General features: G+C 46.7%; 1 long non-coding RNA gene across 1 annotated transcript; it reads right to left on the bottom strand.

Moving 5' to 3' along the window:
• Positions 1–3,202: 3,202 nt before the first annotated feature.
• Positions 3,203–6,229, bottom strand: LOC142584102 (uncharacterized). The gene is made up of 3 exons (XR_012828697.1): positions 6,173–6,229; positions 4,165–4,374; positions 3,203–3,338 (listed from the first exon to the last, which is right to left on the bottom strand). It is a non-coding gene; the product is annotated as an uncharacterized LOC142584102 (long non-coding RNA).
• Between the last annotated feature and the right edge of the window lie 12,482 nt (positions 6,230–18,711).

The following is an 18,711-nucleotide window of genomic DNA, read 5'->3' as shown; positions in this document are numbered from 1 at the left end:
ACCAGGTTAAAGTGACGTGTAGTCCTTAAAGATACATTATAAGGCGAATCGAACCTGGGGCCGAATTCACAAAGCTTTGTATTCGTAAGTACTGTTTTTCATTGCCTGATCGCCTTCGCTCATAATACGTCCTACAACAGTATTGCCTGGTAGGAACGATTTTAGCGTAAGAACGTTTTGTGAATACAGCGTCCGTTCGTGCCGTTAGCGTCTGCAACCCTTGTCGTGCAGTCGCCCTGCACTTCGCGCCATTTCCAATGTGACGCAAGAACAGATTATCGGCGCCTACCAATATATCGCGAAATGAAAACACGTGTAGAGCTGCGCTGAAACTTCGCATTAGGAAGTGTCGTAATCGTCGGGGAATTTTTTTTAGCCGGTGGGTGGCTTTGTTCTGTAAGCAATGAAAGATGGCTGCCCTCGATCATTGGCATGGCACTTCAGAGCTGCCGGCTAGAATGCATTTATTTACACATGACACGAATATTTGCATTCCGGTATGACGTTGTCGAGCCTTTGCGACACGAATGCGACATCGCAGCCAACTCCTTCGCTGAAGGCCCATTTCATTCGCAGTTTTGTCTCCCCATTTCACGCTACCGTGATTTTCGACCACGCATCGCAAGTAAGCAAGCGGAAGTGGACGAATAGCAGATGCCAACACGGCTCAGCTCACACTGTTTACTTTCGCTACACTAGCTAGGCCGACGGAACCCGCTCTCTACTTGTGCGCGCTCCTGACCTCTTGTCAGCCAATTAGATGAGAAAAACCCCTCAAGGTAGGCAGCGTTATTCGCTTTTACAGTCAACGAAAAGGACGACCTATGAAAGAGGAAAGCTTTTTATTGCGCTGTTCATACAACGAGGTTCGTCAACGCCCGACTCCTGCGTTGGTGATTGCGTAAATTTCACTTTGGAGTGGGATCAGAAATGAGTGGTTGTTGGACGCGAGATTAGACACAATGGAAAGGAATTCAGAGTATCGCATTTGCTATCTACGCACTGTCGCCGCCGTGACTGGCTCGCTTGTGTAACGTGACCTCACGCCACCATATCTCTTCGAAGTGTTTGCGGTGTACGTAATTTGAATCACGGCTGGCAGGGTTGGGCTCCCCAATCGCATGCGCCCATTCCCTCGGCGCCTTTGCATCGCAAGTACCCGACCGCTCACCACCAACTACCGTTTGCCGCCGTGAACGATAAAAATGGGCGAAAGTGGCAGAGAAATCCATTCGCTGTAATATACAGGCTGTTTGAGCGAACGTTTTCAAAAATTCTGAAAGGCTGCCTGTGGCAGATAGCAGAATGCTAGTTCATCAGGTAATCTACTCAAAGCGTGGAACACTACTAGCACGAGAAATATAAATGCTTAATGAACTTATTAACAAATTTTCACCAATTTTCAACTAATTACCTAATGACATATCCTCGCAGTGCGCTTCCCATGGCGGATCCACTTGGAACAAATTCTCAGGATGGCACATGTTTTCGGACATTAATTCCTGAACTTTGGGGAGAAATGCACTGGCGTTCAAGTTATTTTCTGCTTGAACGCATAACACGTCGTTTTGGTGAGAAAGTAACTGGACGGGCAATGCATTTCTCCGCAAAGTTCATTAATTTTTATCTCGAAACTGGTGTCACCCTGAAAATTCGTTCCAAGCGAATGCGTCTTGCAAATTCCACGGCTAGAATTTTTAAATTTCAATATGGGCCATAAATAAACTAGTTGGAAACCTAATTAGTTATTGTTTGTTAATTATTAGATTATGCATATCAATTCATGTGCAAGTAGTGTCCCTTGCTTCGAGTAGGCCAGCTCATGAACTAGAATTCTGCTATCTGCAGTCTCTCTTTTTGCCCCAGCGAGCCTCTGGTCGTCCAGACCGTGATTCCGTCCTCACACATGGCGGACCGTATACGCGGCTGGTTCTGGAGTGTCCTAGCTAGGTCTAACATGCCTACGTTGAAGAGGGTCGGAGAGATTACTGTCCCCTGTGGTTTTCCGTGGTGTGGCACTCGTATTAATCGCGACTCTAGGGTGCCAATCTTGATTTCAGCCGTGCGATGATTCAGGAACTCCCTAAAGTATTTGTAGATTCTTTCCCCTTACTTTGTGTTGGTGAGGCCTTCCAGGATCCCGTGATGGCACAGGTTGTCAAAGGCGCATTTTATGTCGACTACCATGGCAACGTGCTCGCATCCTGCTGTGGGTTGTATCAACACCTCCTCTTTCAGCTGGAGGAGGAAATCGTGAGCTGATAGGTTGGGCATAGAGCCAATGGATTTTGCGGCATTACGTCATTGTTTTTGAGATGGCCCTACAGCAGTTTTTTTTACCACCCTCAGGTATAATTCGCCTAGACATGACGTGAGGGAGATCGGCCGCAGGTTTGCTACCTCCTATTTCTTGCCGGGCTTCGGGATTAGGATTACCTGAGCCTGTTTCCACTGTTGTGGTATAGTGCCTCATGCCCAGTGCTCGTTAATGAATTTTATAAAGGCCGTGATCGAGCAGTCACCCATATTTCTGACCATTCCGTTGGTGATTTTGTCCGCTCCCTCTGCCAAATTCTTTGTCATGCACCCGATGGCAGCGCGGACCTTGAATTCGCTAAAGGGGGCGCCCTTACAAAATTTTTTAGTAACATTTTAGAAACCGTCTTTAGACAAATGTTACTAGAACCTATCGACATTCTATAAACCGTCTTTAGACACCGTAACAACTTCCTAGTAACCTCCTACCGACTATTGGCCACCGATATTGAATTGAAAGTATAGATATAAAATGTCGATAGAATTCTTACCGATTGCTTATTATCTTATGTCGGTAGAAAGTGTCAACTGTGAAGCGACTGTTTATTGACTACCTTTATACATCCTAACATGCTAGTAACATCCTGTCGACTATTCGCCACAGACAAATAGTTGACAGGATGTTACTAGGAAGTCGTTAGGATGTATAAAGGTGGTTAATAAGAAGTCGCTCCACAGTTTTTAGGAAGTACATAAAAATTTTATTCAGAGGTAATTACTTTTGCAATTATATATTGCAAAAATAAGCTTTAATTATCTCTGAATAAAATCTGTATTTACTTCCTAAAAACTGTGCAGCGACTATTTATTAACCACCTTCATATATCCTAACGACTTGCTAGTAACATCCTGTCAACTATCTCTGGCGAATAGTGATTGCCAAGTGGCTAGGTGTGACATGCAACAGAAGAAGACAGGTTTACATTTGTGCTTGAACACATCCATTTAATATCCCCGGGCTAGTAATGAGGACGAGTTCTCCAGCTGCCCTGGAAGTAGGCTGAAATGTTGCGTTGTGTAGTCTAGAAAAGAGAAGAAAAAAGGCAATATATTAGTTTTGCTACAGTAACATTGCAACACACCATGCATCTGTTTCTTAAAAAGGAAGTGCACAAGACACAAGTTTTCAACCCTGTGAGCTCTAAACATCTCCACCTGTTTTTTGCAAAGTCCTAAAATGCATGAAATGACTGAATTAGTGCATTAGAGCTGGGAGCGTGATGAATGTGCGTAACAGCAACAGATGCATGACACATAAGCTCTATCATACCAATTGTCATCTACAAACAAAAGCTGTAAATCAACTTCAGTTTGATGAACTTCGATATTCGTATTGTGACCAGTGCATGGAAGTTTAATGTGTGAATTATCTTAGGAAAGGGAAGGTGCCAGTCAGAACTGTGCTGCAGCTTTGCTTGGGCACAGGTACATAGAAGAGTTGACTTTTGTGTTGCACTTAAGAACCACGAAATGATACAAGCAACATGTAAGCAGTTAAACAGGCATTATGGACGTTCTACAGCAAGATTATAAAATGCCTTTGCTGTGCAGGCAGACATTGTCAAAGCGAGCTTGTTACTAAACATGTTAGCTTTCCACAAGACAGGATATTATCAGTGCATTGATATGACCGGGGCCTCTATCACAAAAATACGTATGCCAGCAGTAATGACCATTTTCTAGTTATGGTGGCAAAGCTTGCATTATAATATGCTATTATAATCAGGTTAATAGCTATTTTAGCTGGAAAGAAAGGAGTATACCCTAAGATAGCACTGAAATTGCCATGAAATGAGTTTTGTTGAAAACTGCACAAAGAATATTAAGATGCTTCTTTGTGACACATACCTAGTATGGTGTTGACCTTCTTGGAATCCAACGGATCCTTCTGTGGAAGGCACTTGACAGCCGCCCAAAGAAGGACCTCCCTTCAACGTCTTCTATTGAAAAAGGGGCTTTAAGGAGGCCCTCCGCGAAGTGAAAGCCTGAGTTGTTAGCATCCAGGCACAGCCTCTTCAGCAGGCCCTTTTCAACATATACACCGCCACCGATGTCTACCTGTGAAACAATACAAGCACAGATTCATTTTATACACGTATGATCAAGGAATGGTTAGGAAATAGGGTAAGGTTTGCAAAAACAGAAGTAGCTGCTCTTGTTGATTCGGTTTAAAGAACAAAGCAGCCTTACGTATACCATACATGCATTGTACTGAGCTGTGTACTTTTACGTAAGACTAGAAAGTATTGGGAACTTCAATGCGAAAGAAAGACATGCATCTGCCTAGAACTAAGCAAATGTGTGCCACCCCTTGACACAGAGTGAGATCTGGTGCTGTTTTAGTGATTAGCAGACATTGAAAGCTTCAAGCCTCATCGAGTATTGGCCAAGCAGTGCTCGATTAGTGACACACAAGGGCTCGAGAACTATCAAACAAGATGCAATTGTCTTCAAATACAACTCTGACTTACCCTTGCAGACAAGCAGTTTTCAATTTACTGACTGCACTTGGGTGTAAAGATTTTGTCTGACAGAGTGAATAAACCACATACACAAGCAGCATTTTCATAGTTAGCATAGTCTTTAATAGGTACTGATACCTTCAATTTAGAAAGCCCTGTATATTGGGCCTCATCAAACTAATTTCATAAAAGGTTTGTCAAGGTCGAAGCATAGAACTTTATAGTCATTAGAAAACAGGTGAAAGGAGCTAATTATTGCAATTATTACTGAAAATTAAATTTTAGACAGCTCATCCCAATGAGAAATTGATGCAAGCAGTTTGTACATGACATGTCACATAAGCATTTTGATATCAAAAGTAGGGGTTAAAGAAAACCTTCCCTTGGAGGCTCATTAGTGCAAGCAGCCATGCCCTCGAGGAGACATAACTTCTTTTTCTGTAGGCAGAAAGAGGCTCGAGTATTTTATTGACACATATATGTGCCCATGCATATATGTTATCTCTGTTGTAAACCTTTTTTTCATGTACATGCAAGATGTGTTTATAACACCTCATTGTGCAGAAAATTTGCGTAATAATTTAAAGACCACGATTTTGTAGCGATGCTATTCCTTTTCGCTATTCGTTAGTAGTCTGACCGACGCCCCAGCCCGTGCTACGTACTGCAACTGCCGGCCGTTAGCGGTGGGCGAGAAGAGTGATATAGAATTGAGGGGTAAGTAACGCTACAAAATCGCAGTCTTTAAATTATTACCCACTGCCGTAACCTACTATTGCAAGAGCTGACATCTCGTTATTAAGATTTGGTTGGTCTGTGTTTCTTAAAGGCCGGCGTCTGATTGAAATGTCTAGATTAAAAATAAACCTCGTTATTGTAACACCGGCCTATATACGCTCTGTAACATAGAAGACAAATACGCAAAGACACTCAAGAACATAAACAATACACACAGGTTCTCGCGACGCGGACCTCCAAACCGAACTGTATACATACAAAAACGTCCATACAAGCTTCTATCTGCTTAAGCGTCAAACAGCAATCGTGTGTCAACGCGCGAAGCCCATGATACATCGACGTATACATTACACATGTACTCTACTTGCGGGAATGCCTATATAGCGAATAACTTCTTGCCAGGAAACTACCGAACGAACACCAACTTTCAATGTGTTTTCATACTTGTGTGCCCATTCAGGCATAGCAATCAAGGCGGGTAGCAGAATGCAAGTACGCTGTAACATCAGAGGAAGCTTTCGTGAACTTGCTTGCTAAATGTGCACAGCAACATGGCTAACATACGATAGGAAAGCGCTTTGCTCTAGCTAGTTACACAACGCTCATTACGTAAATCATAAGCTTCAAGAATGCGCGCAAGCGCCAAACTTGCTTACCTTTCAAGACTTGGCAAACGCTCCCTCGTCTAACAGGTACAGGGGCACCGACGTTTCTCTGGCGCAAGCACTGCAGAACTTCCGATGAACTCCAGCTCCACAAAAGCACAACCTTCAACAGTCTTCCATACACTACGATAGGGTGGCTAGAAGGGGAGGTGTGAATACCGGCGGCGAAAACGTGACCCCACAGCGCACCGATGCCGCGGGGCGGCGCTGTTGACCGAGGCGGGGGAAGCAGCCAGACGAAATGAGCGCCTCGCCAGCCTCGCGTCGGCTGCATCTCTAGAACCGAAGTGAAAGTGAGCCCGTTTCAGATATCCCGGGCTTTCTGCGAGCGTCAAAGAATAAATATTTATCACGAAAACGATCTTACGTCAGACCACATCATTACTCCTGCGAAATTTTACGGGCCCAGTTCGCACTGTATCGAGATTCAAACGCGTTTTGTCTGTGCACATTTCGTGAAGCGGCTCATGGTGTTAAGGGCTAGTGGGGGGCTTCGAAATAATTTCGACCACTTCGGGTTCTTTAACGCGCACTCGCATCATACGGCACACGGGAGCCTTGCATTTCGCCTCCCTGAAAATGCGACCGTCGTCCTCTAGATCAGCACAGTCAATCACCTTATGCGTGACGCACGCATAGTAGTCATTCACCCTATGCAATCACCCTATGACGTAGTCACGCACAGTAGTCAGTCACCCTATGCGTATCAGGTAATGTCTCCAGATTAAGAGACATTACCTGATAATTCGTCTCGACGTATTTACAAGCCACTTTCTGTCTGCACTTGCACACATGTAGCATGTTATTTTGACGCTCATATAAGCAATTTCCCATGACTGCAGACAGTGAAGCAACAGATCTGGTCATGGAATCGTTTATTTACAAGTGAGGAAAAAAATAGTGAAAACTTTGCAACACACAAGGTTTCAGTGTTTTCCATTTCTTCTCACTGCCCTGCTGATTGACACCTTTAAGCAAAAAGTGAATCCTTGTGAGGCAATAAAAACGTGTAACTGAGGCTGTCAGGGTAGCAGAATGGTCCAGGCAACCAATTTTTGGCATATCACGAATTGACTGCAATATTTCGGCCACAGCTTTGGCTAGGCAAGCGTGTTACACTGAATGAACGAGTGAGTTTCTTTTCAGGGGCATTAACCAGCTTATAGGACGATTCTGGGGGATATAAAATGCCCCCAAGGTCCCGCTCTTTGGATGCCTCTGATGGAAGTTCTCTGGGGATATTGCCTTTATCACTAAGACATGCTGCTTTGCAGTCTTCACAATGTGTGGGCAAGACACGCCTTCTCGCCACATAACCTGCAATGTAATAAACTTTAAGCCGTGCGTCGCTGCGGTGCTCTACATAACTTTGGTGGTCCATAGCCACTTGCACGGCATCTGTTGGCACAGCCTTCACGCTGTCTTCACTGTGGCTTTCTTGTTCAGCCAGCACCTCTTCAACAGATAACTCCAGGACATCCGACGACACATTGCCGTCGTGAGGCTCTAGAAGCTAAGACACCTGGATGTGCACAAGCAACATTAGTTACTTAAGCATGCCGAACTTCTGCAAAACATTGGTACTATTTACCAAGCTTGCACGTATACATACCTTATGACTAGAATGAATTGAGGTGGGGTAGGATGATTGTTTGCCCCACTCGCTTGTCTCACAACGCCAAAACATTGCTCCAGGCGGTCTTGGCTCAGTTTCGAAGTCATCATGTACATGATGTCGGCATTGTCGGTAAGGTACTTTAGAAGGTGTTTTGTTGAATGGATGGTCATCGTCAGCCCCTTAGAAGTACTGTTACTAAGAAAGCCGAGCCCATTGCAGTGAGCCTCGCATTCATCAAGAAACGGAAGAGTTTCATCAAGGGTGGCCTCTTTCTTGCTGCCCCGTCTGAAATACCAAAGAGAACAATCATGCACCGTTTTGAGAGAAAAACTATGTTAAAATAACCTCATGACTTCTGCAGGGAACCTCGACGTCCTATAAGCTGGTAAATGCCCCTGAAAACAAACTCACTCGTTCATTCAGTGTAACACGCTTGCGTTTGCAGGCAGGGGCACGGAAGAGATACCTTTCCTGTGGTTTTCTTGCATCCAGTATAACATCAGGGCACAAAGCTCCGTCTTCTTTTTCGCTGCCGACTGCATCTCGCCCTCGAATTACGGATTGTCGCGAGGAACACTCCAAAAGGGGCCCCGAGACCAACTGACAGCGGAGGCGCAGGCCAGCACGGCTACGAGTCCCCCGCCGCGAGCGGCAGCGCCACATTCCCCCTGGTGGCATCGGTGCGCAAGGGGGTCACGCGCGCCCGAAGGAAAGCGCCACCTGTATTCACACCTCCCCTTCTAGCCACCCTAACTACGATTCGAAGCCCCAGTACCAGACTTTTTCACGAGAGCGCGGGCAGGCAGCTCGGCAGAACAAAGGCAGCTCGGACGGGCGCTGTACTAGGGCACTCACTGTCGACACTGGTGGATCGCTCGAAACACACGGTGAACTAATGGCGTTACACGAGTCCGGAGGGTTCGGGATGGTTACTGCACACGACAAAGAGCACATTTTGTCTAGGCACTTCTAAAATATAACTCAAATACCACCTAAATGCAAGGAGCATTCACTACAACCAACGTGATATGTCGACCAAACAAATAGTGCTGTAGCGCCACTCTGCGGTTTTTAGAAAAATGTATCTTAAATGAAAAAATTGCGTGTTTTTTCCTATTAACATTTCGTAGGGTTCTTTAATAGATTTGTTGGGTCCAAAAGTGTGTATATTGTACTTTGTGATACGAAGTTTAAGGAAATGTATACATAATACAAACGAAGCGGATGTTGCCTTCAAGATTCGCAATTGCTTCAGGTGCATGCAGCTTGCAAAAGCACGGCCTTCGAGATCGGACTTTGTCACTCAAGGGAAGCCGTAGCTGGGAGGCGGACAGGCATTTAGGCCCCAATCGTTGGGTTTACAGTGTCTAGGTAGGCTTCCTTATTTATAAAGAATATACAGGGACTTAAGCCGAACCATGAGCGAGCTATACAGACACACGCTTCGGTGTCCGATCCGACGTGCGGCGCTGCATCCGGCGATTCGGGGGGGGGGGGGGGGGGGGGCACACGGTGCGTGCACATGTGCAATGTGCACATGGCGTGCATCCGAAAGATTGAGCGGCGCGTAAGCTCCGCCCACATCCAGCTCCCCAGCTTGAGTTCATATCCACGTCGAGAAACGCAATATAAACAGCTCTGCACAACACTGCTTCGCTTTACGCGAACACTGTCGATAAAATTATCCCCCTGCGAGTGACAGAACACTTCACGACGGCGCGTTGTCCACTGACGGCTCCACTAAAGCCAGCGATAGGGCCGGTAGGCATAGCTAGGCGGACGCTGCGGCCGACGGCGCTTGCGATCCAGCCCGAGCTCGTCGAAGAGTGCTTATTTTTACCAAAACAATTAACACTGTGCATATTAGGTCGGTCGTAATTAGATACAATTGGTTTACTCGACGCAGTCGTTGCGAAGGGCAAACGTGCAAGCGAAGCGAGCGGCCTCCCTCAGACGGTCGGTGTGTGATGTCTGCCCGCGAAATGCCCTCGCGTCGCGGCTCCCGATCTCGCCAGTCGTCCGATCCGGCGCTTCGGCACGGCAAAACACCTCGATTCGGGCTGCCGTTTCGGCGCGTCGGACGCCGGGTCAGACACCGAATCGGACCGTGTGTCTCCCGCTTTGGTTGGCGAACACGAGCCGATCAGCGCGCCGTCCGTGCAGCTCCGTCTGCTTGCAATGGTGCATGGCTTACGGACTTCTTTGGCACCTACTGAGCACGAATTCATGATCACCGCTTATATGCACGCTTCCCATGGCGCTAGCTGTTGTGTTTTCGAGAATACGTGCCCTCATGTTGAATTGGTGCGACCATATTTCCTCTTAGCGTCCGGTATTAGAAGCACTTTTTTTCTATGAACATTCTACTATCATCTGTTACTAGGAAGTTGATTAAAAATTAGGAAAACAATTACTGTGCAAAAAAGCATTCTTTTAAAGCAGCCAGTCTTCGCATATTCATTTATAGTTGACATCATGTTATCTGTTCATTTCTCACTAAATCATTTTTAACAACTTTCTAGTAACCAGTGTTACTAGAAAGTTGATTGAAAATTGAGGAAATTTACACCTGCGCATGAAACAAGACTGTCTTGCACCAGCCATGTTCACTGAATAATTATAACCTTATTTAGTAATATTCATGCATGTTTTGTAATTTGGGTTATGTACTTTAAGAACATAATTATTTTTATTGACTTCCTATTGAATGGTGTTTCTAAAAAGTTGAAATAGTATGTCTTAACTTTCTAGTAACTTTCTTTTTGCATACTGAAGTTAGAAAAGAAGTAACCAACTTTCTTTAGACAAACGTTACTAAAAAGTAAAAGTCAATAGGATGTTACTAAAGTTGATAGGAAGTTGATAAAAGTTCTAAAGAAAGTAAGGAAGCATTTTTGTATGGGACGCGTCCAGCGTATGGTTGGATTTTCCTTGATATTCTTACACGAAGGACGAGTCAGTAAGACGAGCAACTATTTACAGCTTATATTTACAACAGCGGTTGCAGTGCTGACCGATCAGATTCACCGCGCGAGCCCAGTTCGTTCTTCCTCCTCTTTTCTCGAGTGATGGCGCCCACGCGCCTCGTTCAAACAATCAAGCACCACACGCGTGTAGCAATATTCCGCGTCATAGGTAGGGAGTGATATGTCTCCTCCAAAGCATTTGGCCTGCGCCTCTGCCAGGAAATCCTCCTCCGTGCCTGCATACATATGGATTAGGCGTTCTAGCGCCTTATTGTTTTCTCCCTTAGTTTTGGTCAGGTCTGTGATGGCTCTGAGTATTCGCCAGGTTTCGCTAGTAGTCAGCGTTCCGTGGAGACTGTTGCAGGATTTCTTCCACTTGCATTCAGCCAATTACAGAGCAGGTTCTTCTGCCTCATTCGTGATTTCAGCAATGCGGATTTCAAGTTTCCTATTTAGCTTTTGCCTCTTCCATCGTTTGGGAAGCCCTCGGCAGTTTCAGTTTCATTTTCAGTTTATTGATGCTTTTGAAATGTTTTACAGAAGTAACTCTAGGAGGTCCCATAGTCAAAGACTGGGGAGGGACCTCCTACAATAAATACATAGAAAAAGTATACTTAATACGGTTAACAACCGCAGTAGCTATCCTAGGAACAGAAAGTATTAACAAACAAAGTCGAGTCATAGTAATAACAATAAAGTATAAACACGAAAAGCAGGCTTCCCAAAGGTGAAGCAGATGCGCATCGACGCCGGGAGCTTCATACGTGGTGGCCACCTTTTTAGTGACCGCCTTTTTTTTGCCTGCGGAGGTTATCACACCATTCGTCCAGGCTAGCTATGTCGAGATCCGTACCTGTTGTGCGTTGCATGTATGCGTGCCGATCTGCGACTTCGGCGGGTCTAATCGGCGGGCACCATAGGGGCACTGCTGCAGCTTCTAGAAAGTCGACAGAGGCAAAGGAGCACGCGTTGCGCTAATTTAGGGTTTTAGTGCTCATTATTGCGCACCAGATGCATTTTGCCATCGGCGTCACCATCGCCGTCATGTTTGCATAAAGTCCGAGGGCGATAAGACCGCTGCAGCGCGTCGTACGCTGTATATGCGCGTGAAACCAAGGAAGGGAAGCCGACAATGGCGGCTCAATCTGGCACCCTCAAAGGAAGAAAGCGGAGACCAAAGACGCCGTCTTCCGTCGCGCGAAAGGCCGTGGGGGATGGGAGGGACGAAGGGGGGGGGGGCGGCGTTGTTTTTCGGCAGTAACTGCGCATTTCGCGAACGGGCGCAAACGAACTGACGATGGCGGATCTTGCGCGCCATATATGGAGCAAAGCGAAGAGGCAGCACGGGAGGGAAGGAGGCGGGCGGTTTCAGCATGCTTTGTACGGCCGCGCGAGGGTCGCAGGCACCGTATCTTGTAAGGGATCTGCAGAGGGCTCATAGCTTTGTACGCTCTGTGTTCTCGCCGCACTTCGCCTGCTGCTGCTTTCGCGCTTGCTCTCACCAGCGATAGCGCGTGTCCGCGCTCATCGAGTCTGATATGTTCATGTTTACATGTATGCGCTGACACCATGCTTGGTAATTCAGTTCGTAAGCTAAAGTTTCTTAGTTTATACGGCCGATAAAACTACTGTCCTTATTTCGTACAGGTGCGTACTAATTTTCCATCGCAATCAATCCCTTTCGGACGAAACTGCGCCATTTTTTCAGGTGTATTAAGAGCCCTTAAAACTCCGCTACTTTAAAATTAACGACAACCATTTTCCTCCGCCTCGGTTTCACTTTCCCCTCGGTACGGCCTCAACGGCGGCTGTGTCGGACCTGCCGTCACCGACGATGGCTAACGCACTACCGGAGCAAATCTGCGGAAAACTTCGTTGGAACCCGGCGGTCCAGTTTTTGAGGCGAGATTTTACTGCGCCGGTCAGTAACTGGCCTTAAAGGGCCCCTGAAGCGGTTCGGACAAATCTTGTAGACGCGTAGGGTGCTGCTAAAGTTAATCATTAGTACCGCAATTTGTGTGAAGCGTCTTATATTAAGACAGCTACGGACGATTGCAAGTTACCCTCATCCATAGTCATGCATTTTCTCCTCAACTCGCTCGCCGAGTGATCGGGACTAAGCTCCACCTTCGCTGTCTCTGCGTCATGACGGCACGTCGTGTTGTCTACTTCCGGTTGCCCAGGAGCAAGCAAGCGCTGCCTCTACAACCTCTCCGCCAGCTGATTGACAATCGACCCAAAGCGAGAGCTGTGTAAGCAGCGTGCGTCGCGAGCATTCTGTCGGAGCGCCGAACGTGTCTGGTACTCTGGTAACCACAGGCGAGCCGGCCATTTGGACGAATTGCTGGAGGCATAAACTCAAGCTGATGAAGAAACTTAGCGTAGATGTACGTGGGCAGCCTGATCGGTCTGCACGGTCCAGCCACTTGGCGGCGTACAGCTTAGCCAGCCAAACAATGAATATTGCTCTAAGCCAGTGCAAAACATTTCAAACATTTACGAAAACGATGTGTTAACGATTACGCTGAATCGAAAAATTTACACCAGCAGAAAAGAAGAATGTAGTTGTTACTGCTCTTGCCTTTGGTTGAGCTGTGTGCCACCAGGTGACAGCACCGTGCAGACCATTCACATTTGCGCTTCTGCTCATCCCGTGACGTATGCGCGGTCAAATGTCCACTTGCTCTTGCGTTTACACGAATACCGGACTCGCGAAACGCTATTGTGATAGTAATTCTGCGGTGTAAAGTGACGGACGGAAACGCTCAAATGCTGGCGCCGATCGGATAGCGACAGTCCGATGCACTACAGCCAGTCCGCTCGTCTGCTGCCTTGCAGAGCGACTCGATGTCACAGCTTGACATAGTGCCAGTCACTGCGTTTGCAGCCCACAACGCAACAAAGGCGAATCATGGTGCTCGCGAAAACACTGAGACCGACTCTGACCGCGGAGCTCTCGTCAAAACGGTGCCCGTTGTAACACAAGCAGACGACACTTGCTGTGTGCCGGAAGTGCTTAAGTGTAGTGAGAAATTGTTCTTCTGCATTCTTTTCCTGCTACATTCTTTTTATAGAAACAAATTGACTAACATTATCAATAGTAACATTGTCAATGACTAACGCTGTCATAATAGTGTGTCTACTAACAGAGTCAGCAACGTTTTTCGTGTCTGCTTTGTGGGTGTTTTGAAGAAATGCTAACCTTCTTGTAAGTTTTGCTGGCATTATCAGATTATTTAACGTAGCAGACAATATACAGACGATTCAAGTGGTAAAGATGCTATGAGTGCGTGGAACAAGTGAGTGACGTGTTAAATTTGGCTGGTAATTTCGGCGTTTGCACATTAACGTTGCAGGATTTCCTTAGTGCATGTTGGGTGCGAGCATCGACATTTACTCCATCTAATTGTCATGTCACTTACATGGCATAATTCAAGAGGCAGTAGGCCATAAGAAATTGAGAAGAAACATAGAAGCACGATCACTTACCAGGGCAAACATATTAACACAAGAAATCCTGTACGTCCCACTCTTTGACCAGGATGTATGATTCCTGGGAACAAAGGAAACAGCAAAGAAACCAACCCTTAACCGTTTGCCAGAGGTCGGATTCAACAGTTGCTTTGTACCTTTGTATTACACAATACAGCATGTCTATCCTTCTTGAACCGCTTTTCTCTATCTTGGCTGCTCTCGTTTACCGGTACGTGTCCGATGAGACATGCAGCCTTTGTGGGCTGGCTCGCACCGAACACCATTCACCAGCGGCCATTCATCGCGGCAACGCTTTGACGGCGATCAGGGAAGCTGCTCGGACGACGTCTTCTTTCTTCCCTTCAACACGGTGCCGAAAAAATATTGATCACGCGCCCTGGGCAGCCAATTGGACAATTGACCCTACTAGAGTAATTACGGCAATTTACCTCAAATGGTTAGAGGCGGCTGAAAATTCAGCTTAGCGGTGTGCTGCCATTGGTAGCAATGTCCATCTTTAAAACCTTATAGTAAATTACACGCTTTACGCGGAGCATTTAGATGCATCAATTAGTGATCAGAAAGACCTACGCTAACAACTCAGTACGTTTGCTCAAAATCGTCAAGATCGTTTCAGGGTCTCTTTAGTAATGCCATATTGTAACTGCGCACGTCGAGAGTTCGTCGTCGAGAGTTCGTGTTGCACGGCGTATGCTCGTGGTGTGCCCAAGCACGCGCGTAATTACCAAAGTTTCAACAATTTTTGAATGCGTGAAAGTATGTGAACGTGGTCTCATAGGTTAATTTACGTGCCTGCAGAACACATAGGTTTCGGCCGGCTGGTGAAAGATTCCAACTTTTTTGAACCAGCAATGCCTAGCAACTGGGCCGCTTCTGCTCTCCAAATTTTTGCAGATCTGTGCAGCTGATGCACGGGTTCTGGCGGCCATGAGGAACGTTCTCATTCGTAGACGGTGTTGATAATGTGAACAACCTAGAGGTAGTTTTCGCAGAACATGTAAGCGTTTATTTTATTTATTACAATGCAAGAGGTTGGTTAGCAAGAACGAACTTTATAGCAAAACTGCATAGATTTTCCGAAAATAATTCACGCCCCCCCCCCCCTATTAGGAGCAGTACAGCTTTTGTTTAAGTGCTAATTTTATATCCACATATGGGCGCGTCTGTATTCTTTTGTGTTGTAAGTTGTCGCAGGAAAGCGGTGTCCCTATAACTCGAACACTATTTTCAAAGCATATAGTGGAAACAGGGACAACAAGAGGGTTGCACGACCGATCAATCCACGCATGGGTTTGATAATGGTGCTCAAGGACGGCAACTCCGTTCGCACACCATAATCAAAAGCGGCGAAATTGTTTGTGGCAAGAGATGCAAGGCAATGTGCAGTGCATATAACGCATGCAATACCGATTTACTAAATCGAACGCATAAAAATATTACAGTTAAGCCGTAAAAATGTTGATCCTGATAAGGGGCCTGTGGTCTTTTGCGACCTTTCTCTAGAAAACGTGCGGGTAACGGCTGCTCATCGCTGCAAATCTGCGGACGCGTCCGGCAGCGGCCACGTTAGAGGCGAGGTGCAAGAGCCCCGTCTACTGTGTGATCAAAGTGCACGTTAAGCATACCCAGGTGAACTAAATTAGGTTGTCCGGAGTCGATCACTACGGCCTTGTGGACGTTAAAGTGTTAAACGCGACAAACCAATTCAATACATTCGGGCGTACAATGAAGCCAAACGTCTGCATTCGTAAGCCTTAGTAAGCCTTGCAAAAGAGTCGAGAATGCTACTTCTGCTAACTCCTGGTGGAGCTGAAAAAAATGGCGTGAATAAAGCCGCTTTTATGTCACACACAAGCTGCAGATGCGAGCACTTTTGTAGCAAAACAAAACTCCTATCAAACAAAGCGAGCAGATACGAAAAAAAGTCAACGCGCTAAAACCCGCGCGCACCACGGACCCATAAGCAAGCACTTTATAAAGAGGCAGGCGTAAGCTAGGTTGAAAAGAACATTTTATGGCCGTGCATTTTGTTTAACCTCTTTGAAGTCAGCCCGCCGGATCCTATGCATCCACACGTCTTGTGCTCACCGGATGGCAAAAAAAAAAAAAGTCTTCGTAGCTTTGACCTGTTTGCCATTTTTTCTTGTTTGGAGCCACATTGTGCATGTCAAGGACAACCTCCGACCTTGTTCCGCCGGCAGCTTCGTATTTGTCTTGCCCTTCTGTCATTATTGGAGGAGGATTTCTACCACTGAATCCGTGACAGAGCAAGGATACTCACCTAAATATAGCCGTGCAACTCACCCGTAATCGAGAGTACATGTAACCATGAAATGGCAACCGGCAAAGCAGATTGGTTGGAGATTAAACTAGCCACAATTGTAAAATGTATGTAGTGCAAGTTCGGCCCACCCAACCACTCCACACCGCACCGCGCAATACTTTGCACCGGTTCATATGGATGACGCCCAGCTAGAAGAAGGAAATCGGCTGCAGGCTGCACGACAGGCACCGAAAGACGCCAGGGCGCACTGCCCACTTAGAAGAAGGAAGGGAAGCTCATTACTTTTCGAAGCGAGATCGGGATGCCTTAGAACACGCACCTATAAAGCGAAATATAAGACGGAAGAAGAAGCATGTGCTTGCTGCTGTAAAGATAGGGAAACTATGGAGCATGTTTTATTAGTATGTGAAGACGTCTACACAACGGTTCATTTAGGCACCACTGGCCTCCTTGAAGCCCCTGGGTGCAGTGAAAGCAGTGGAACATGTCCGCAATAGGCATTAGTAAGAGGCGATTGGAGGATTGGTCGAAGAAAAGTAGGGAAGCGACAAAAAGCGGAGACGTACAAAAGCACAGTTCGCAATAGAGGATCAGAAAATTTTGTTGTGGTTTTTTCTTCTCTTTTTATTGTTCAACCTAGGTAGAACATTAGGCATTATGATAGCAAGAGCTTGGTGGCGCAACCCACCGCCCCGTTTCAAAGGGGACGCTCATAACATCCATCTATCCATCCAAGAAAAGCGCCTTAAGGAAAGGCCACACAGCGTGGCGCCATCTATAGAGACGACCCAAACCTGCGCCGCGGAACTCGCGACAGCTGGAGTCCGAATGAGCGCAGGGAACGCTGTCTCAGCGCCAAAAGACGACAATGAAGTGTGTGGTTCCGTGTATCTGCCTCTTCAACGTTGCTATTGCAGCTAACAAATAAAATTTCAGCCTACTAGAAGTTGCAGCTAGAGTGATTTTGTGAACATTAGGAAGAATGCCCAAGCAATATTTTTTGCAACTTGTTTGGGCAGTAACTAGCGTATGCAACGTGGTTTTGTACAGAGGGTTGGGGGCCAGAGTCTGCATTTTCTTAAGTTTTGGCTGGTTGCTCGGATGATATCGTTTTGTTGTCGCAACTTGCTCGAATGTTCTCGTTAGAGTGCAAGGATAACGGCTCTGGCTTTTAGCTCAAGGTCACTTGAAGGTCGACGACAACGGCAGCTAAAAACATTCCATGCTTCCAAAGCTTTCTGTCCTCGCTTTGTGGCTGCGGCAACCGAGTGCGTAGCCGAACGGCGTCACAATGAAGTTCTTGTCCCTAACACACTTCATCTGGGGCGCTAACGCATTCGATCAATCTTTTTGCGCGTGGAACGTTATCGTCGCACTCGTCCAAGAATGGTGATTGGAACGCGCTGCAAAGAAACGAAGCTGCACAGAAGTTTCACTTCGCCAACGCGGGTGGCGAGCAAGCATATGCGTGCTATAGCGCACACGAAGCTGTCGGCCCTCGGTGTGCGTAGACGCCTACGCTGTCGACATAGCAGACGGAATTGAAGGTAGGGCTCGCGCGGCCACGCCATACACCGCAGCCGCCTGAGTAACGCACCTTTCTCCTCCCCTGCCCCAAATGTGAAAACGGCGCGCTCGCGTAGAAGCTCCTCCGCCCAGTTGAAACTAGCGGAAACACGGTGCACTCCCCCCCCCCTCCCCCCGTTTCGTCCCTTGTCCACGCGGCATTCAGCCGCCATCGTCGGCTCACAGACGCACGCTTTCACTCGCACACACAACGTACAAAACTTCACGACGATGTTACCACGAGTCGAATCTCTCCATCGCAAACAAAACCTGTCGCAACTGCCAGAGGAGGTAAAACCTGCGCACCCCTGCCTGCCTTCCTCCTCCGCCGACGCTTCGCCTCAACTCACCTTTCCACTTTCGCTAACGTCACTTACACTTTCCTCTAGGTGATGTTACTTTGCCGCGCGCTCAACGTTGGTTTTAGAAATACCTGAGAAAAAGAAGGCCCCACCTAGAATATTTTCGAATCACATAAAATTCTCAGCCAGGATGTCTGCAACAATGCGAAAAGAAATCCTAGACGAAGATGGAAATAAACTGGAAGGGGAGGCAGGCATTAAATTACATCCAAAAAATAGCAGCCCAAGCTTTTCCAAGG

This window comes from Dermacentor variabilis, chromosome 6 (genome assembly GCF_050947875.1).
Source record: "Dermacentor variabilis isolate Ectoservices chromosome 6, ASM5094787v1, whole genome shotgun sequence".
NCBI lineage: Eukaryota > Metazoa > Arthropoda > Arachnida > Ixodida > Ixodidae > Dermacentor > Dermacentor variabilis.
This window is presented reverse-complemented; position numbering and strand designations above follow the sequence as displayed.